This window comes from Pholcus phalangioides, unplaced genomic scaffold (assembly GCF_987345545.1).
Source record: "Pholcus phalangioides strain wild (caught in Gottingen) unplaced genomic scaffold, Ppha-v1.0 ptg000012l_1, whole genome shotgun sequence".
Lineage (NCBI taxonomy): Eukaryota > Metazoa > Arthropoda > Arachnida > Araneae > Pholcidae > Pholcus > Pholcus phalangioides.
The window spans coordinates 20,813,524-20,836,889 of record NW_028301605.1 but is presented as its reverse complement, the minus strand read 5'-3'; the positions used below and the strand labels follow the sequence as shown (position 1 = coordinate 20,836,889).

The 23,366-nt window shown below is 40.1% G+C and overlaps 1 long non-coding RNA gene across 2 annotated transcripts; it reads left to right on the top strand.

Moving 5' to 3' along the window:
- The first annotated feature begins 404 nt into the window (after positions 1 to 404).
- Positions 405 to 4,197, top strand: LOC149079858 (uncharacterized). Of its 2 annotated transcripts, XR_016193650.1 has the most exons (3): positions 405 to 430; positions 3,563 to 3,657; positions 3,943 to 4,197. It is a non-coding gene; the product is annotated as an uncharacterized LOC149079858 (long non-coding RNA). The 2 variants fall into 2 exon arrangements; XR_016193649.1 differs by lacking the exon at positions 405 to 430 and having other exon boundaries at positions 3,520 to 3,657.
- The last annotated feature ends 19,169 nt before the right edge of the window (positions 4,198 to 23,366 follow it).

Sequence of the window (23,366 nt, the reverse complement as noted above, 5' to 3'; positions counted from 1 at the left end):
TCGTCTAATGTAAGTAATGTATAAGATAGCCTATAAGGGGGGTATGAAAAAAGTTCACCAGGACCTAAAATTAGTAACAATACTGGGTTTTGTATTTGGCAATAAATATGAAATTTTAACAAAAAAAATTGCCAAAAAGTTCGAGTTTACGGTGAAGCAACTCGTAGTTAACATTAATCAAGCTCTGTTTGTGTGGCATTTCAAGTGTTACGTCGAGGTTTCCACACTAAAGGAAAATCTCTTCAATCGAAATAGCAGGTGTGAACACGAACCAGAAGAATGTTTTTGAAATTCAAATTAGCAACGTCATTGTTACGATAATACGTATGTCGCGCGTGCGCAATATCTCGTAGAATATATAATGTATATAAGCGTTAGGTATGAACGAATATTAAAATTATTCTCACTAACCCACAAAACGTATTTCCAGGTGAGTCCATTTTTGACTCGGTGTGTGTTTATGCTAAGGATATAACTTTTATTCCCCGGGCTATACAGGGTGTACTGGAATCGCTAATGCGGCCTCTATCTCATGAACCGTTTCTCACAGTGGTATAGTTCCAATTTTAAAAAAAAAAGGCGTTCAAAAATTGTCTTGTACTAGCTTTGAAAGTGGAAATACAGTGCGTTATCAAATAAAAAAAATCTAAATTTTTAGACGGGCCCCCTTGTCTTGTAACTTCCAATTGGAAAGTTGTTGCCTTGCCTCTCCTGAGACCAACAAAATGATAGTAATAATGGTTTTAACTGCAATATTCACAGAGATATTTTAATTTAAAATTCTGCGAAAAGTTGGGAAATTGCAACAAAATACTAATACAATACAAATACAATACAAATACAACGCCACAACAGGCAAATTGCCCAACGAGGTGGCTGACTTAAGAACATCATGGATCCCGAGCCATTCTTTGGAGGCCCTACCTACTACTGCTACACCACACATGCACCTCGCCCACCCCCCTCAGAACCCCCAACGAATCGGTACATGCGGGAATGTGCCTGTACGTGTAGTGAAACCTGACGTGAAGTTTTTTGTTTCCCTGTAATGCTTGTTATGTGTAGTGCTGCCATCTGCCACCAGTTTTTCTAACTATGAGTGAAGTGTTATGATTGAATGATTTATCGTTGTAGGACTGTTGCTCTCTGTGGCGAGACTTTTTAACGGGGAGATCGGCTCGCATTTGCGCCTTGAAGTTGGGAACCACAGAAAACCAACTTCAGCCGACCACCACTGTGGGGTTCGAACCCGGATCCTCGCATCGCGAGTCCGTCACTATAACCACTCGACCACCACAGCGGCAAATGGACACAACGCTTCTTTCCCTCATTTATGCTGCCCTTTCCAAACTTTTCTACGATTTTTAAATTGAAATATCTCTGGAATTTTCTAATTAACGTTATCGGACAGGGGGAACCGTATAAAAATTCAGATTTTTCTATTTTGTGGCACACTGTATTTTCACTTTCAAAACCAGTGCAGAGTAATTTTTGAACACATTTTGAGCATTTTTTAAATATAAATCATGAAATCATATCTCTACGACAAACGGTTGATGAGATAAAGGTCGCGTTAGCACTTACACGATACCCCGTGGCCCTACGGCCCGTGATATTTTATAGCATTTAACGCAATAATTTCCCTGAGAGAATGACACATTATTCAGTAACAAATTGAATACCGTACATCGGGGTAACATTTGGACCGCCGTTACCATTGGACCGCGGCTATGAACTGATAAAACACATGGCATTGACTGGGAACTCAAAAGCCGAAAATATCCCGCTATCCCGAACTTGCACTCCTGGTCTACGGTGTTATAACTAATATATCATATAACACAGTATATTCATTCATATTATAGTAAAACCCCCCTCTTACCGATCACCCCTGCTTTAAGATCAAATTAAAATTTCCTGGCAAAAAGCCTATTTAAATAACGCATTTTGAACCCCTGTTTAAAGGTCACTCTTAGATGCAGTAACGGCACCATTTTTATCATTCGTTCCATTCGACTAAAACCCTTATACGGACACACGAATAATTGAAATTTTGGTTCCCACTGTGCTCACTAGATGGCATCAAAAGTTTTAATATTTTATCAACTTTCTATTATTTGGTTACCTTTCAATGGAATTTTGGCTTGGATTTTGTTAATGTTTGGCAGCTCTGATGTCCGTTTAGGATCTGAAATAACGTGTGTTAATATTTGTGCTGGTGTATTCCACATTATTCCACGCTGTTTAATAGTGCTAGCTCTAGTAATCGTCGCTCTCTATCACTATGCATGGAGAGAGAAAAATTTGATGTCTTGAATGCAATCAAATCATAAAGTAGGAGTGCGTGCTCTTGCAAACGAATTCAATGCATCGATTAACCATTTAAATGGTGTTTAAAATTTTCTTGATCCGCATCGCAACTGCCACATTGGAAATTACTAAAATTTCTAGAAATCGCCACCTATTTTGAAGAAGAATTTTTTTTTCCGATTTCGAGCTGATAAATGTTTCCTCCCGCCCCCAACAACAAAACAAGGAAATTGACTCCGCCCATGGTTTTTATTTCCCTTCACTATTATATAAAGACATCTTTGTATCACTCGTATTCTTTGCATCAAAGACACTTTTGCCATAAAATGTGTGGCTTTCTAGAAAGACCAATGCTTTCTTTTTCGGCGGGAAAAAAAATCGTTTTGCGTTATTTATAGTAACTGTATATAGTAACTATGTACTGTGTACTGAAAGAAAGGAGAAAAAAAACATCGTTTCTTTCTTTCCCTCTCCTTCTGTTATCTAACTTTGAACAAAAGCTGACTCCGCTCACTGGCAGTTGATCGATGGGGGGGGGGGTGTAAAACATGTTTGGCTATAAAAACAACTTTACCGACCATTTTGGGATTATCAGTATCGTAATCAAAGCATTTTAAGAACCCGAGATGTTTTAGGGGTGACAGAAATAAAGCAGTCCAAGTTTGACGAGATATCTCGGTATTGTCGCTGTAAGGATTAAACACATTTCCCCTGTAAACACAATGGCGGAGAGTAATTGCATTTAGCTGCCCCTGCTTAAATTATATTTGAAGGAGTCACAAAATTTTGAAGGAGTTAAAACACACGCGTTTTGCAAATCAAACAAACAAATGATCAGTTCATTTTCTCAAACATAAGTTATCAAACAAACTCAAATTATCAGTTTTTCCAAAAGATACAAAATTCAGTATTTAAACTTTGTATAATACAGTATTTTTCTTTTGTAATTTTTATTGCGTATCCGTGCAATAAATATGTATTTTCATGACTTTAAACGCCCCTCATATTATCGGAATTCCATTCATATACAAATAAAGAACCATTTCAGTTATTGTTAATATTATACAATGCATTTTAAACAGGGACCCACCCCCTCTCTGATACAGTCACCACTCCTTTACTGGTAATTGTTTTCGTCCCGCGGGTGTCTGATAAAGGAGGGGTTTCACTGTATATGACCGGCAAAGTAGTACGGGATACATTTATAACATTGGCGAGATTTTGAAGATATTCTTTTGTTTTGTCTTTTCAGTATCGAAGTTTGATCAACAGTCATGAAGATTGCGTGCGTACTTCTTGTGTGTCTGCTGTTCTGCGCACTTGAAACCGTTGCTGCTCTGCGCGCCGGTAATTTGAATAAATAGGCTTAGTCGGATTTGCTTCCGATCAAGAAACTGTAATTTCAGTAACATAAAAAAATTAATAAGTAGAGCTGAACTATATTCACCGAAACTTTTCATGTTGAAAATGATTAAGACTATGGAGATTATGTAGAAATGATTATACCTTTCAAATCTGATTGATAATCCATGATTATCTTTGTTTCTTTAATTTATGATTATCAATGATTATATCTTCTGACTATGCAGAACATGCGCGGGGTCATGATTTCGAATTTCATCTCTCTTTCAGCTGCTTCCAACCGCCCGTGGTGCTACCATAGAGGTTGCAATCAACGATGCTGGAAAGATGGATATTTTTTTGGTCATGTCCCTTGCGATATTATGAATACGCCATACCATTTATGCTATTGCTATGCAAAGATACCTAAGATGAAAACCAAACCGCGATTATGATTCTTCAACGATGGCATCGTGGAATATCAACAAGACTTCAAGTATACAGCTTAATTTTATCATTGTTAAATAAACAATACATTTTATATTATCATGGAGTATTTTTATTAGACTTACTTGACTCATGTACTTGCTAGGAGAAGGTTTTAAGACGACGAGATATCTCGGGATTACCACTGTAAGGGTGAAATGAAATATGCTGTTCACGTTCCTAATAAAATTGCCCAATAGAGAAACAACAGAATCGTTTTATACAGTATTGAGAGAGTACAAGCCTTCTCTTTATAGTAATTTACGGATGTAAATTATTCTACATCTAATTAGCTCACTTAGGGCCCACCCGGTACATTTTCTTTGTTGAACCATACCTCACCCCTGAGAAATACAAACAGGGCCGTCACAACAAGTTCAGGGAACCCAATTGAAAAAACAAGGCGGGGTGGAAAATCTCTTTAAGGCTTTGGGGGAAAAAGGTAAAATCGTAGATGTTGTTTACATTGATTTTCAGAAGGCATTCCATCGGGTAAAACATGTTAAACTCTTTTATTTTAATGGTGAAATCTACATGAAATTGGGATCAACTTATTGGATTGGATAGAATCGTGGTTGAGAGATAGGTCACAACGGGTTGTGGTGAACGGGGAATTTTCTGATTGGGCAGGTGTGAAGAATGAAGTCCCTCAAATAAGGACCCTCGGTTCCTACCTTTTTCCCTTTTTATCGATAAACTCGATCAGGGTATCGACGGGATGTTTGCAAATCCGCAGATGACGTGAAGTTGATGGGGGTAGCCGGGAAGTCAAGCGATTGGGAGATGCTCCAGACGAATTTGAATATGACTGCAGCTTGGACAAATAAATGGAACATGAATTTTAGTGTTGATAAGTTCATTGGCGCTCATTTTAGTTCGAACAACTCACGTTACACTGACGATTTGAATGATGTTACTATCCCAGATGCAACTAGGGTCATCAACTTGGAAATTCTCATTGGCGAGCGGGATTAAGTTTTCTGAGCATTGTTCAGTGGTGGTCAAAAAAGGGAATAGAATGCTCGGTTTCCTTCTTAAAAAAGGTCTCTGCGCGTTCTCCTAACATGAAGGAAGACTCGATCTCTTGAATATGCTTACATTGGAGGAACACAGTCATCGGGGGGATATGATCGAAGCGTTTAAAATTTCCAACGGGAAAGATAGGTAGACCATGGGTGTTTTTTTTCGTGATACATGCTGTTATATTGCGCTGCTGTATTTTGCTTATATTTGACATCCATATTTTTTACGGGCATCTTTTTTTTTCAGCTATCTCGCTGGTCAATTTGCTTTTGTGGCCATTGCGTTTGTATTTGCATGAGTTATTAATACACCGTAATAGTAAGGGACAATTCCAGGTTGTGGTTTCGGAGGGAGTTTTACCTCTAATAGGGTTGTGAATAAATGGAATAGCTTACCACCTCCTAGGATCGTGAAATGTAACACAATTGGTGCATTTGAAAAGAAATACGATAACCATATTGCGATAAATCGAGAAGCCACCCCGTACTTAGATTGAGGCAAACTTAATGTTTTTATGGGTAGTGTATTATGTAGCATTAACTATTAGTTTCTTTTTTTTCATGATATATGTTTTTATATTGAGTTGCTTTGTTTTGGTTTTATTTGGCATCCGTATTTTGTACGGACATGTTTTTTTTCAGGGGTCGGTCAAGTATTACGTAAGCAAATTTTTAGTCATTTTTGACCCCCTCCCCCCCCCGTATCAGCAAAAGTCTGCAAAACTCTGACCCCCCCCCCCCCACTTGTCAGCAAAATTTCGTCATCAGCTCTGCACCTCTGAATTCTAACGCATATTGGTGGGATCAGAGACGTACGCGGAGTGGGGGGGGGCATAGGGGGAGGGCTCGTGCCCCTTCCCACGATCAAAAATTTATTATTTTAATGCAAAAATAATATATTATTTTGTAAATTTGAAATTTCGTTAGAAAATACTTTTATATGTTATTATAATCGATTTCTGTTAATTTCAACGTTATTTGAAGGCTATGAACTCAAAATGTATATATTTAATAAATTCATTGCGACCCTTTAAGCCATATAATGATAAATTGCATATAGTCCCTTGGCCCGCGAACCAAATATGACCCTGGGGGTTGTCTGATGCGGCCTGCCCTCCTCAAACCTAATTTTGTAAAAATGAACTAAGCGGCACATTTACGGATCGCTTAAGTGTCCCGTGGTACAATTCCTGAGCATTTAAGCGGCCCGTAGCACAATTCCAGAGCATTTAAGCGGCCCGTGGCACATTCAGAGATCCCTTGAGTGACATGTGACGTAGTTTTAGAGCACTTAAGTGGCCCCATAGTGTGGTTCTACATCACTCAAGTTACTCGCGGCACATTCTCAGATTATTTAAGTGATCCGCCGCATAATGGGGGAAAATGTTACTTCAAGTGCCCACAAACTATCGAAAGGTTTTTCTCGTTTTTGGCGCACCGAGTAAGATGTCATTAAAACTATTTAAAATTTTCATAAACGGTGGTTGATGACGTAAGCATCTTTCAAACCGCCCTCCCCCCCTTGTCAGCAAAAGTAAGCAAATTGGAAACCCCCTCCCCCCCCCCCATCGATGATGACGTAATACTTGAACGGGCAATTTGCCTGCTGTTGAATACTGTATTTAAAATACAAAGGCATCTTTTCATATTTATTATATGTTCAACTTTTTCTCCGTGAAAAACATTTTACTAAACGACGATTTTCAGTAGTCCTTCCATTTCAGAATTAGGTTCGTTGAAAAAAAATGGACTGTCAAAAAATACGGACCATATGGTAATATCCATCTGTACCTGCATTTTCATTACAAGCTTTCATGGTACAATTTACAGCATTCCCTAAGGATCGAACAGAATGAAGGGTGGGGGAGGCACATAGCTGTTTGCTTTACGGTTTATGATAAGTTTCTCACTGGTGTTCCCTGAGAGTATTTTGGGGATTTCACGAAAAAGTGTTAAAAACTCTTAAAAATCCCGGAAATCGGAGAATTTTTAAAGAAAAAACTTCTTTCTCATTTATAAACTAGTAAAGCTGTTCTTTATTTTGAATTTTGGCGATATAGTGTCTGCCGTCATCCATATTTTTTATTGACATCTTTTTTAAGCCAACTAGTTGGGAAATTTGTCTAATGTGGCCTTTGTATTTGCTATTCAATAGTCTTCTCACTATACGGCGGATGGTTGTATGTTCTGGTGAAGCGCTGCTTTTCTTAAGACGCAGAGCATTAATGACGTCAGAAGTGCTGGTTGGGCGTGATTCTAGAAGCCCCTACACACGACTCTGACGTGACGTGGTGCCACGCTACATCAGAGTCACGTGTACCAGCCTTTGGTTGGCTCTTTCCTGACACTCTGAGGGAATGAGACCGTAGGGATTCCACTTTGAATATAGTTAGAATTGATGACACCTATCACCAATGACCCCCAAATCCTGAATTAGAGGCCCCTAGAAAAGGATCTTTGCATCCCCCCCCTTTAAGCCAGACTTTTTATAGGCCCTTTTATACTGAATTTATGGCAGGAAAAAACAAAAAATGATGATAATTGTCCCGGAATCCAGGACCAGAGCCTTGCCAGCCCCCCCCCCCTCCCCTTGTGTGGTTTATAACTATCACTTTTCCATTTTGTTCTAAATAATTTACGAACACCTTGTATATATTCTGAAGATGTTCATCGAACCAATTGTTCGGAATCAGTCATGCAGAATTTGAGCAATAAAGGAAAAAGTAGGAGAAAAGAAGCATCAAAGAAATTTCAAACACAAGAAAAATTGCTTCAATCAAAACAGCAGGTGTGAACACAAGCAAGAGAAAATAATCAATGTTTTCGAAATTCAAATTGGCAACGTCCTTTTTAAGACAAAACGTGTGTCGCAATATCTCGTAGAGTACTTATATAAATGCAGGTTATGAACACGAGAGAGATAATGATATTACTCACTAACCAACAGAAATTATTTCCGTTGATCTCCAGATGAGTTCTCATTTTTACTCGGTGTGTATGCTTTCAATGTAATATTTATTCTCTCTCTCGTGATATATGCCCCTCATAACCCCTAATAATATTCAATATACAGTACTAACTTTCTTGAGAGAACAGCTTTTTTTTTTCCTCCTGTGCTATTTGGCATTTTCAAACGGCAAGGAAGTAAATACAGGCTTAACATGATCCAAATGTGTAAAATGAAAAGGAGTGATATTTGATCCCAAGAGAGGAATATAGAGTACCATAGAGCAAGCCTGTCCTATCTCGAACCGTTTACGAGTCGTGGTGGATAGTGCAATATGGAAGAAAAATGCGTCAAGTCTGACAAACCTGGATTTGTGGAGTTTCTGAAAGACCTACACGCAAACTAAGCACATATTTGGAAAGAACAGAAACAATTCGGTAGTTGTCATCATTTGAATCAGAATATTTGGATTTATTTGCAAGCTACAAGCGTTGAAAGATTGGTGGAGTTCAAAATCAAATTGTCGACAAATTCTGTAACCGCCAATTCCACAAATTTCACCAAAAACTTGTCTGCAGCTGCCGAAATAGTTTACAATGAACCGTATCAATGTTCTGGTTGAAGAGAAATTTAGCCTTTTGTTATGTATATAAAGTAATTACATCCACCGAAATCAGTGTTTGTCAAATTAGGCATTTTCGTAGATTTTGGCTATGATTTGAGTTTGTAATTCGCCAATCTCTCAGTGGTTGTAGCTCGCCATTAAATCTAGATATCATGATAGAAGTGGTGTCTGTCACCTTATAGGATTTTTCCTGCAAAATCAAATTGTCGACAAAACCTCTAACCGCCAATTCCGAATTTTCTTCAGCTGTCTACTTCGACGTACGCCAATTTCAGTGATGTATTTATTGCAAATAAAAGACTAAATTTTTCCTGAACTAGAGCACCGATAAGATTCATTGTAGTTTAACTCGAAAGCTGTTTCAAATTTGGCGACAATTAGAACTTTACCAACCTTTCAGCTCTTGTCACTTGCAAATAAATCTACATATTTTGATTAAAATAGTCATGGGCGGAGATACGGGGGGGGATTGCCCCCCTCCCCCAGAATCAAAGGTGGAGTCGACTGATGTAATGTATATGTGTATATATGAATCGATATCATCATCATCGTGCCCCCCCCCCGGCAATAATTACCTTACCCCCGAGACTTCCAATTGTATCTCCGCCTATGAAAATAGTATCTTTTAAAGGACTTTTTTCTGCTCTTTCCAAATATGTGCTTAGTTTCGAATGTGGGTGTTTCAGAAACATCATAAATATGTAATTTTTCGGACTTGACGCACTTTTCTTCCATAATCCGTTATCCACCATAACTCGAAAACGGTTCGAGATAGGAAAGGGTTGATGGGGTGTTTCATGTTTCTCCTGGGCTCGTCTATCACCCCCCTCCCCCGTTTCGTTTGACAAATTAGGTCAAGTTCACCATAGTTAGTTCAACGGGCATCTACAACAATGGCGGATGTAAAAAATATTATTTTTCTTCTTTTCAGCATCAAAATTTCAGCAACACGCTCGGTATGAAGGTTATTTACTACGTACTTCTTGTCTGTCTGCTTTTCGGCGACACACTTGGTAAGTTAAATATGCTGTGTCGCATCCACTTCAGATCAACATATAAGTTCAATAAACATACAAAAATCAATAAAACTCCCATGTAGAGCTGAACGTCGCTTTTACTAGATCTTCGTACACATAGGATGTTTGATAACGCAGGAAATATATCTGCTGAAATGTGCAATATCCATTACACGACCGAAATTTTTCGTGTTAAAAATGATTGAATATCTATCAAGATTACGTTGAAATGATTAGCTTTCAAATATGGTGGTGAATATCAGGTATATCAGAGAGTTAGTATATAATATGAAGATGTATATTTGATGGCAATCGAGAATTAAATACACATATACAGTATGTTAAATAATAATTGTTGATATAGCAAACTTCGTATATCACCAATATACAGGGTCTTTATAATTAAAGTTACACTTTGAAATGGTCATAAAAGGAAAACTATTGGAGAAAATGTTATCCAAACTTGGTAACATTTTATAGGAGGTCATATGATTCAATTTTCCACAAAAAAAAAGTTCAAAAACTCACCACCAGCGTAGAATGGCGCTGCATGCAATATTGTTAAACGAAATAAGACAAGAAAACATTGGTTTAAAACGTTTTTAATCGTTTCTAAAACGAAACCGTTTGTGGAGTTTTGTGCGGAATTGAAAAATGCGATACACCGACATGTTTGTAACATCCCTCCTGATATGGTAAGAGCTACTGTTGAGAACGCAGTAATGCAACTTAACACGCTTTGTAACGCGTTTTACAAAAACGATTAAAAACATTTTAAACCGATGTCTTCGTGTTTTATTTCGTTTATCAATATTGCATACAGCGCCATTCCCCGGCGGTGGTGAGTTTTTGAATTATATATATATATGTATATATATATATATTTTTTTTTGGAAACTATAATAATATATATTGGCAAAATATACGAAACATTTTGAGATCCATATTTGTTATGGGCATGTTTTTTCAGCCCTCTCTTTGGGCATCTTGCTTGTTGTGGCCTTGTATTTGCATACTATAATACAGGGTGATTCAGAAGTCACTGGCAAAACTTTAAGGAGTGATAGAATACATATAGAGAAAGCAATTTTTGTCATACAATTTCCACTGTGGCAGCTACAATGGAAAATACGAAAATTTTAAAGGCTGCTTCAAAAGAATTAATGTTTCGTCAATGAGCTCTGAATTCCCCGTGAATGAACTTCCAGTAAAATTTCTATCTGGAATGTTATGATTCTGCTGAATGTGCGCGGAAATCAAGGAAACATATTTTTCCTAGATATTATACTGAGGTGAACTCGGAAAGAACAGTCATCTGGTCTCCGCCGGAACTCGAACCCAGGACCCTGTTGCAGCATTCCGGGCAAGCATTTCTGGAAAGGGCGGCCAATGTCTTCCTTATTTCATGACAGTGACGTGAGGGGCTGCAGTAGAGACAGTAGCCTCTCAGTAGTTTGAGCAAGTTTAGAGGCGGTTAATGCCTCTACTTCAGCGCCTCACGCCGCAGTGCGGGAAATAAGGAAGACAGGGTCACGTCTCCAGTGGTGCAGATGGTAGCATGCTTGTCCGGTTTGCAATGCGGCCTGGGTTCGAGTCCCAGTGAAGACCAGATGACTTTCCTTTACGAGTTAACCTCAGCACAATATCCGGAAAATATCTCTTTCCTTGATATATATATTGGGCTGAGAAAAAAGTCGTCCATTCTCTCTGTGCGCGGTACTAATTTTCAAATTTCGCATCCCTCTTTCAGCTGATTACAGGAAATACTTCTCACACCCACAACTATACGTCTGTGATAAATCTTGCTTCCTTCGTTGCAACAAACAAGGGTATCCCGGGGGTCATTGCAATGATAATTTGCGTTACTGCTACTGCTTCGGAAAGAAAACCGGCTGAAATCACAATCTCACTGTGATTCCGCTTCTTGAAATATTGTGTCGCGGATTATCAAAGACGGTACAATTCATTTTTCCTGAGAGAAATATAACTCGAAGTACGCAGAGATTAATTTTGTCGTTGAGCAATAAACAACATATTTTGCGTCGTCATGGAGTAGTTTATTTTTGGTTTCTTTTATTGTATTTACAAAACACGCATATGCTTAGTATCGGCGTTACAATTAAAAACATTAAAGTCGCTGGTCCCATGAACCAGTGAATATGAGAACGTTCTCGTCCGCAGACGCCATGACTGGTCCGCTAAACCACAACTATTGATTTTGTGTTAGGGGCCGATCAAGTATTACGTCATCGCTGATGTGTGTGTCTGTGGGGGGGGGGGGGGGTTTCCGATTTGCTAACTTTTGATGACAAGGGGGGGGGGGAGGGGGGGGGTTTGAATAATGCTTACGTCATCAACCACCCTTTATGAAAATATGAAATATTTTTAATGGCATCTTACTTGGTGCGCCAAAAACGTAAGAAACCTTTCGATAGTTTGTGGGCACTTGAAGTAACATCCCCTGCAGAGATCACTAAAGTGCCCTACAGAGCTACTTTAGTAATCTCTAAATGTTTCGCGTATCCAAGTGCTCTGGAAATATGTCCGGGCCGTTTAAGTGCTCTGGAACTGTGCCACGCATCACTTGAATAATCTGAGAATGTGCCGCGGGTAACTTGAGTGATGTAGAACCGCACTGGGGGGGGGGGGGCACTTAAGTGCTCTAAAACTACGTCACATGTCATTCAAGGGATCTCCATTTGTGTCACACGGATCGCTTAAGTGTTCTGAAACTGTGTCCCGGGTCATTTAAGTGATCTGAAAATATGCCACGAGCCGCTTGAATGTTCTGGAATTGTACCACCGGACACACTTCAGCGATCTGTAAATGTGCATTTTTACAAAATTATGTTTGAAGACGGCAGGCCACATCAGATAATTCCCCAGGGCCATATTTCGTCAGCGGGCCAAGGGCTTTCATGTGATTTATCATTATATGGCTTGGAGAGGGTGGGTCGCAATGAATTTATCAAAGAAAAATTTTGTGTAATTCGTAGCCTTCAAATGGCATTGAAATTAACATAAATTGATTATAATAACATATAAACGTATTCTCTTCCGAAATTTCAAATTACAAAAAAATTTTTTTTTTTTTGCATTTAAAAAAATAAATTTTTGATCGTGGGTGGAAGGCACGAGCCCCCCATGCCCCCGCCCCCCCGTGTACGTCTCTGATCCCACCAATACGCGTTAGGATTCAGAGGGGCAGAGCTGATGATGGAATTTTTCTGACAAGGGGGGAGGGGTGGGTCAAAAAAATGGCTAAAAATTTGCTTTCGTAATACTTGAACGGCCCCTTATGGCTTTATCAAAAAGCATATGTGAAGAAAGTTTATACAAATACAACGACACAACAGGCAAAATGCCCAACGAGGTGGCTGAGAAAAAGATGCCCATATAAATATATGGATGTCATATATTTCAAAAATACAGCAACCCAATTAAAAATGCAACTAACACGAAGAGGTATTCTTCATTAAAGAGGCATTCTTTTTTAAATTAAACATTCTGCAAAATATAATCTGTTCTAGGAAGATATATACTAAATGGTTTGCTAAGATTCAAACGGCAACATTAATTGAGAAATACTTTAAAAAAGAAATATGTCTTCATATAAATGCACTTGTCTTTATTTTTTAGCATATTTAGCAAAAAAAAAAGGCATTTTCAGGTGTCAAAGCTTCCAAGACAGACAGAAAGAAAAATAACTGGAATGCTCTGTCTGTGCACTCTCAGGAATAAGGGGGGCTTAAGGAACCACACACGTTTTTGTCAGGCACAAAAGATAAGAAATTAATTTGATGGATTCTATAAAGCCGGGTTTTCCTAGGAGTAAAATTTCTGCGCCGTGTGCAGCGTGAAAACGCTGATTGGTTAAAAACCTGAAATTCAGGTTTTTTGACCAATCACAGTTTTCACGCTGGACGCGCAGCAGAGAGCATGCTCCTAGGAAAACCCGGCTTAAAGGATTGAGGATCAGCCGATAACATTGGTAACATTTTATAGGAGGTCATATGATTCAATTTTCCGCAAAAAAAAAAGTTTAAAAACTCACCAACAGCGTAGAAGGGCGCTGCATGCAATATTGTTAAACGAAATAAGACAAGAAAACATTGGTTTAAAACGTTTTTAATCGTTTCTAAAACGAAACTGTTTGTGGAGTTTTCCGCGGAATTGACAACTGCGATACACCGACATGTTTGTAACATCCCTCCTGATATGGTAAGAGCTACTGTTGAGAACGCAGTAATGCAATTTAACATGCTTTGTAACGCGTTTTACAAAAACGATTAAAACATTTTAAACCGATGTCTTCGTGTTTTATTTCGTTTATCAATATTGCATACAGCGCCATTCCCCGCCGGTGGTGAACATCACTTAGCCACAACTAAGTGATGTTCTGGCGCAATGCTATTTTTTTTAGCAGAAAATTCAATGAAATTTCAATTTAATTTATGAGAGCGTAAGAGATTAGGGTGGCAGGCAAATGTTGGAAAAATATCGGTTCATCAAATGGATGCAAAAGGATTGAGGCACCAGATGGTACATATGTATGCTGTATGTACAGGTTACTGCCAAAGCTCGAAATTGGTCAATTCGCGACTGGGCCTGCCATTTCGGGAATTGGCCAATTTCGTTAAATATTGACCCGCACAATGTCTGAATTTCGGACATTGGCTGGTCAGTTCGCGAAGTGGCCGGTGACTCCTGGCCAAAAATCCGATAACAAAACACATGATTCAGGATCACAGTCAATTTGTCGCATATTTTCGTGATAATTATGTCCACGTTAGTTATAGCAACCCATCGAACAGCACACACGATACATTTTTCCCTCAAAATTTGGCAGAAAAAACTATATGTTCATATAATTATTTTTACAGTTTTTTCTTCCCAATTTCACTTTTTTTTTTCTCTCGACACATGGAGCTAATCCGGTTAGAATCGAATTATTATGCCTGTCTGCAGACCACCTTTGTCATCGCCACGGACCAGAGCTGGTCTGCGGACCATAGGTTGAGAAACGCTGGTATAAAACATCAAACAAAATATACAGGAATGTCCCGTAAAATACGGGTCATTTAGTCATACTTCTCATAGTGGTACGTCGGACTTTTCCATTCATTTTACTGATACTTGGGTACAAGAAGGTTGAGAAACTCAGCCCTAGTGTAAGCTCATTTAGCAAAAACCAAAGATTTCATTTCCCCCTATCAATGCCAACTCTAATCTACCATGCCGGTAACACAAGCATAGCATACGGAATATTCCCCCTTTCGGCGACTTTCTGCGTCAGTGTTATCTCCATTCCACCTCAATATACGCCATCTCCAGATCACAAACACCAAAAAAGAGGAAACATTCGGGCATGTAATTAACAGCAACGTGTGATTCCGATGTCACATTACTCGAATAAGGAAGCGTAGGCTTGCTCTTATTAACACTCCCGGATATCAAATATCATAATTATGAGGATATATCCGACATTAATGGAGCGTTCTTGGTCTCCTGATGATTGTCTGGATGATCTTTTATTTCTTTTTTTTTTTTTCTCTTGGTGCTCATCTCATCCTCTGGCATCAATAATATCGACTTGCAGAATACAGCAGCAGCCGCAGCACCGTATGAGGCCTTTATATTCCCTTCGGGTGAGAAGAGAGAGAGAGAGAGAAGCAAGAGCAAAATAATGGTCAGCACTGTACATCCATGACCACTCACATCGATTTCCGATGTTATGTGGAAGGAAGTGTTTATCAGAAAGGAAGCAATCAGAAACGAAATATTTGTTCGTGAGATACGGATATCATTCACTGAAGGGAAAACATTTCTCTCCGTTTTTTCCCTACTTTTTGGTGATACAGGGAAATGGGTGCCATTATTATTATTCTCCCGTGTACCATTGGTAAAATTCTGTCCTGTAACAAATAGTACAAGAATTGTAATGTATTTGGTGCAAAATATATCCCACATCATCACCTATATATGACCCGTATTTCCCGGGGCATTCCCGTAATTTTGGCTGTCCCAACTGTTCTATAAAAGTATTTTTTTTTTTCCGGCCGGTATTTTCAGCGAAGCCTACTTGAAATCATGTTCCTCATTTTTATAATATATAGCCATATATATATATATATATATATATATATATATATATATGGCTTTAAATATGAAGGCCTTTCTGCCTTGGGATAATTTGCTGATTTTATAGGATGCCAAAAGAGCATTGGACACACCAAATGAAAAGGATATAAACTTTCCACGTACAGGCTTCTGAAATCTGGAAAACTGGTTTTCTTGCTTGCATCTTATAAATATAGGGGGGGGGGGAGATAATCGCGGTGGATTTCTCTTTCGTGATGAACCACATCTTTCACCCTCCTCTATGTTTCTCCTTCTTACTCGTCATCTCACATGTTTGTCGTGTGTAACATTTTTTTCTCCAGTAGAATTAATTTAAATCCATGGTGATTTGCAACCGCAGGGCTTCATTTCCCACCATTAGTGACTTCCCACGAATTAGTACGCGCAGGAATGAGTCGTGCGTTCGTCGGGCGCCAACTTACACAGTGTGCAAACCATGCATAGCTAACCGCACGCACTGGCGACCCATTGATCGTAAAGGCATACAAATACAAATACAAATACAACGCCACAACAGGCAAAATGCCCAACGAGGTGGCTGATAAAAAGATGCCCATAAAAATATGGATGTCATATGTTTCAAAAATACAGCAACCCCATTAAAAATGCAATTAACACAAATTACAAACAATATATACACATGATAAAATATTATACAATGCCCATAAAGAATACTTATGGTTGTCTTATTCTAAGAATGTTTAGGCACCCAGTTTAGGTACCGATGCAGGGCACCGGTGTGTAGGCGCCTATCTGTAGGACCGGTTGTTGAGCTCCATTATTAAATATAATAACAATCAGAAGGTTTTTTATAATACATGTTTAATTTGGTACGGACACATAAAAATGAAGGACATCACATAACAATGGTTGCTTGCCGACTGCGAAGAAAAACATTCGATTTTATATCACAACTTGCGTTGCTAGGTAACAAAATATTCGCACCAGAAAATTGCGAAGTGCGACGTTATTATTTTTCCGCAATCGGTGAAAGTTCAAATAGAGGTCGCTACACACTCCCCCCCTAGTGTCAACGAAATGTCGTGGTCGAGTATTTGTCGGGGAAGTGGACATGACGACCGGAACGAGTCACAGTTGCTGGTACTGTACTTGGATGGACGGGTGACGTCGAAGGCACTTGGGTGTGCTGGTCACTTAAGAAAGCTGGGATCAACCGATCGATGGAGATTCTCCTGGATGTCCCGTTGAAGTCGATGTCGAAGAATTTATCTCGTCGATCTTTGACCAGAAATGGGCCTTGATACGTTGGTTGCAAGGCAGAGTGTGGTGCATCGTTACGCAGGAAGACATGAGATGCGGATTGTAGACATGTAGGAACATATGTTGGCGTAGATCCGTGAGTTGTTGTAGGTATGGGTTTCATTGAACGCATCAGTTTTTGAAGTTGATGGACGAAATCGGATTGTTTGATGTCTGGTATTGCGGAGAAGTACTCGCCAGGCAGTTGCAATGGTGATCCGTAGAGGATTTCGGCGGAGGAGCATCCTAAATCTTCTTTCACTGCTGATCTCAGGCCTAGTAGTGCTAATGGAAGAGCGTCAACCCAAGCTGCATGGGATTGGATTCGGCATCTTAGGGCAGCTTTCAGAGATCGGTGTTGTCTCTCGATGAGTCCATTCGCCTGAGGATGATATGCGTTCGTCTTGTGATGTTGGAATCCGAGGTATCTGCTTAAGGTTTGGAAAAGATGACTCTCAAACTGTCTTCCTTGGTCTGTGGTAATCTTCTGTGGTATGCCAAATCTGGCAAACCAGGTCGCAATTAGGGCTTTGGCGACTGTTTCGGCAGTTTGGTCTGGCATAGGTGCGGCTTCGATCCATCTGGAATATCTGTCTATTATCGTTAGGAGGTACCGTGAGCCTTGGCATAATGGCAATGGGCCAACTATGTCGAGATTGATGTGTTGAAATCTATTGTTTGGTACTTTGAATTCGGCCAGAGCGGAACGAGTGTGTCGGTGAACTTTAGAACGTTGGCATGCAATGCATGCTCTAGTCCACGCCTGACAATCTTTTTTGATGTTGCGCCAGATGAAGCGTTGAGAAACCAACTTGGTAGTAGCTTTGATACCTGAATGAGAAAGCGTATGGAGTGATTCAAAAGCTTGTCTTCTGTGTGATTCTGGAATATAAGGACGGATGTGTCCCGTAGAAATGTCACAAAACAAGTGCTTCGTTATATTACTGTCCGGCAAAAGCAGTTTGACGATTTTCAATGATGAGCTTTGTTGGAGTTCACGTAATTCATCGTCACATTGAGAGTCGGCAATCGCATCGTAGTCGATTGGTGATGGAGAAGCAATAGTTGCGATGCGTGACAAAGTGTCAGCAACTACATTGTTTGGTCCGGGAATATACCTGATATCAGTAGTAAATTCTGCGATATAATTTAATTGCCGTAGTTGTCGAGGCGAAGCTTTGTTCGGGTCTTGTTTGAAGGCATACATCAATGGACGATGGTCACTATAAATGGTAAAATGACGTCCTTCTAGCTGGCATTTGAAATGTTTAACTGCGCTATAAATAGCTAGAAGTTCTCTGTCATACGCACTGTATTTTACTTGAGACTGGGAGAGTGTGCGAGAGAAAAAACTGAGGGGTTGGATCACACCTTCATGCTCTTGCTGTAACACTGCACCGATGGCATTGTCCGATGCATCTGCTACGAGAGAAATGTGTGCGTTTGGCTTTGGATGAACGAGCAAAGTGGCATTGCATAGCGCTTCCTTGACATCGGCGAAGGCTTGTGAAGCTTGTTGAGTCCAATTGAGTGGTTTCCGGCTGTTTTTCGCATGCCCTGCCAACATAGCGGTGAGTGGTCGCTGCAGGTCTGCACACTTAGGTATGAACCGGTGGTAAAAATTCAACATGCCCAGAAATCGGCGCAAGGAAGTGGCTGAAGTGGGTTGCATAAAGTTCTTGATGACATCTACTTTGGCGGATAACGGTTTGAGTCCATTCTTGCTAATTTCATATCCCAAGAATTTGATGGTCGGGACGCCAAATATGCATTTTGGCACATTTATGCACAGTCCGTATTCGTCAAGTCGACTGAATACTTCACGTAAGTGTTGGAGATGAGTTTGCTCGTCTGGAGAAGCTACCAGGATATCGTCTAAATAACAGAATACGAATTCCAATCCTTGTAGGATCGTATTCATGAATCTCTGGAAGGTCTGCGCAGCATTGCGTAATCCAAAGGTCATATACGGAAATTCGAAGAGTCCAAACGGTGTAGTAATTGCTGTTTTTGGAATATCCGGCTCGTGCACTGGAATTTGTTGATACGCTCTAATCAGGTCGATTGAGGAATATATTGTCGTTCCGTGGAGAATGTGCGAGCAATCTGTGAGGAAAGGAATCGGGTAACGATCAGGAACTGTGATTTTGTTTAGTGCTCTATAGTCTCCACACGGTCTCCAGTCAATAGATTTCTTTGGCACTAGATGGAGTGGACTAGACCAACTGCTCTTCGAAGACTGACAAAGTCCTTGTTGCATCATGAACTCGAACTCTTTTCGCGCAACTTTCAACTTTTCCGTGGAAAGCCGTCGAGGTCGGGCAAAAACTGGTGGACCTGTAGTCTCAATGAAGTGCTTGATATTGTGCTCTTTAATTTTCTTATTTTGGATGTGGGGACGGAGAATATCAGGAAACTCTTTGACTATATCCCGATATGGCGATGATAATAGATCGATACCGTTCAAGCAAAAAGATGGAGCTGCGATATTTCTTGCAATGGAACAAGTGGTGGATAGCAGTGTCGTTCCATCGATGAGGCGATGATGTCTGCTATCGACTAACAGATTGAAATGCGATAGAAAATCTACACCAATAATTGGTCGGGTTACGTCGGCTATGATGAATGGCCAAGCAAATGTCCTTCGGAGGTTCAAATTCAATGTTAGAAGTTTGGTACCGTAAGTTGAGATAGAGGAACCATTGGCGGCTGTAAGAATCAACTTTTCGGGTTTCTTGTGGGTATTGACGACAGTTCGCGGAACGACTGACACATCAGCGCCCGTGTCGATCAAAAAAGTCCAGTTGGTGGAAGGATCGGCCAGTATGACTCTGTCGACGAATTGGCAGCCGTGGCCTTGGCCGGTGGACGACTGCCTTATTAGTTTCCCGGTGAGGTTTTGAAGGAGCAGGGCTGTTGACATTTCTTAGCCTGAGCTCCGAAATTGGTGTGATAGAAGCAGAAGCCATTTTCAGCTTGTTTGTATTGGGCTCGGCTGTGGGATCGCGAGCGAGAATACCGTTCTCGATGACGGAATGGAGGTCTAGGCTGTCGCTGTGAAGTGTGAATAGCGGCCTTCAGCTCACTCAACTCTTTGGTCAGAGCTGCGACTTGTTGCTCCAGTGATTGGCTGATTGCGTTCTCAGGTCGACCGGATGCTGAACAGATATTTGGAATGGCCAACTCAGCGATTTTATCTGCCATCGAAGCGAGTTGTGTAAGCCCGTCACTCGAAGCAGCTAGTATAGCTTGGACGTTAGCGGGGAGTCGCGCTAACCACAACGATTTCAGCAAGTCATCACTAAAGTTACGTCCGGCAAGCTCACGCATTCGGGCGAGCAGATGCGATGGTTTTTGATCTCCTAGTTCTAAACCTTGCAATAGCGTACGGATTTTCGATGATTCGCTCTCCGCGTAAACCTGAATCAACCGTGTCTTCAGCGCGTCGTATTTATTCTGCTGGGGAGGTTCTAGAACTAAATCTTGGACTGTCGATAAAATATCGGCATCGACACCAGCGATAGTATGGTTGAACTTCGTTTCATCGGCAGTTATCGCTGCGATCGAGAATTGTGCTTCTAGTTGGATGAACCACAAGTTTGGATTGTTTCTCCAAAATGGAGGCGGCTTTATAGCGACGCGATCGACATTCGGCGGATTGTCCATTTGGAACGGAGGAAACGATTACTCGCTTACCTTGAGAAGCTTGCTGTTCGAAATCATGGCGCTGTTCGAAATCACGTCCGGCGTCGCCAGTTTAGGCACCCAGTTTAGGTACCGATGCAGGGCACCGGTGTGTAGGCGCCTATCTGTAGGACCGGTTGTTGAGCTCCATTATTAAATATAATAACAATCAGAAGGTTTTTTATAATACATGTTTAATTTGGTACGGACACATAAAAATGAAGGACATCACATAACAATGGTTGCTTGCCGACTGCGAAGAAAAACATTCGATTTTATATCACAACTTGCGTTGCTAGGTAACAAAATATTCGCACCAGAAAATTGCGAAGTGCGACGTTATTATTTTTCCGCAATCGGTGAAAGTTCAAATAGAGGTCGCTACAAATGGATAGCTTCTCGATTTACCCCAACATGTTTATCGTATTTCTTTTTAAACGTGTCAATTGTGTTACAATTTACTACCTCCGGGGGTAAGCTATTCCATTTATTAACAACCCTATTAGAGAAAAATTCCCTGCGACACCATAACCTTGCATTGTCCCTCACCAATCGATACTGGTGTCCCCTTGTAAAAGCGGTTGATTGGCGGTGTACTAAAAGTTCATTGTCCATCCTATCCATCCCATTGAAAATTTTGAACACTTCGATCATATCTCCTCGACACCTGCGTTCATCCAATGTAAACATATTCAAAAAATGAAGTCTCTCTTCATAACTCAAGCCCTGTGTGCCAATAAGGACACGCGTAGCTCTTCTCTGCACCCCTTCAATCAAGTCTATGTCCCTCTGTAGGTATGGTCTCCAAAACCTTACCGCATACTCCAGTCCAGGACGAACTAAGCCTCGAAAAAGCGGAAGAATGACTTTAGGAGAACGCGAAGAGACCTTTTTGAAAATGAGACCAAGCATTCTATTCGCTTTTTTGACAACCGCTGAACAATGTTCAGAAAACTTAAGTCGCTCGTCAATGAGAATTCCCAAATCGGTGACTCTAGTTGCATCCGGGATAGTGACACCATTCAACTCGTAAGAGAACCGTGGGTTGTTCGAACCAAAATGAGCGACCATGCACTTATCTACGCTAAACGTCATGCTCCATTCATTTGCCCATGCTGCAATCTTGTCTAAGTTGGTCTGGAGCAACTCCCTATCGCTTTCATTCCCGATTACCCCCATTAGCTTCACATCATCTGCGAATTTGCTAGTAATCCCATCGATACCCTGATCGAGTTTGTCGATAAAAAGTGAAAAAGTATGGGGCCAAGGACACTTCCCTGAGGAACTCCACTTGTGACGCCTGTCCAACCAGAGAATTCCCCGTTCACCATAACTCGTTGCGACCTATCTCTTAACCACGATTCTATCCAATTCAGCAAGTTGCCCCCTATGCCAATCTCGTGTAAACGCTTCAAGAGTTTGCCATGTTGTACCCGATCGAATGCCATTACATCCAAGTACAACAGGTATCCAAATATCGTGTAGACCTCAGATAAATCATTCATATTGCAAGGGGCTGTATGTTTATTGAAATAAATAAGTTAACTTTTCATATGGACACCCTGTGCTTAAACACATGATTACAAAAATGTTGTGCCTTCTCTCCCGATGGCGAGAAAAGAAATTCCACGCTTCTACGTGTAATACTCGCTGAGACATTTCAATTCCAAAATCGTGAAAAAGTTGGGTAATGACCCGCGACAACAGTCGCAGATCACTCAAGCGACTCAAGACACATTTGCAGATCACCCAATGGCTCCCGATCACGACGCGTTCTCAAACCAATGAAATCGCCCGCACTATCCTCAAAGTTCCATCATCTTTGATTTTCGCTACACAGTAAAACCTGTTGGTTTCGACACCTCTGTATCCCCACTTCCTTATATTGAATGGTTTCAAACGGAACCGGCCATAATCACATAAGACAGAATAGAATGTCTCCAAAATACTGCACTCTCTAAATCTTATACAGACTTTGATGTCCAAGTTAGGTTTTACCGTACAGTATATGGTCTACACATGCACATGTGTAAATGTGGATACCATTTCTTACTTTAAAGAAGTAATGTAAAAATATAAGAAATGTTTTATTATCAGAAATATATCAATTATTTTAAGTAATATTTAAAAAAACAAGCCAGAAAGTATTCGCACGAAATATTTCTCTTCTTGGTCTCAAAATAAAATAAAACGAAAAAAATAGAAAAATTATATATATTCTCTCTATAAAATTCACTACATAGTGTCGGTCAGTATTCACTACGCACTCACAAACGCTTCCGGAAGAGAAATACGTAAGTTACGAGATATTATATACAGAACACTCTCGAGAGTTATATCTTGATATTTTAGTAAAACATCGAAGTATTTTAACGGAAGAAATAGCGGAAAAAAATATCATCAGTTTGAATTTCAAGTTTTTTCCAGTTTTTGAGTGGAGAGCAAATACTGCCGAGTCCAAGTACTGAGTCAAATTTGCCAAGTACATTCCTTATTGGTCGAAATAAATCTGTACACTTTGTAGAGGAAATTTC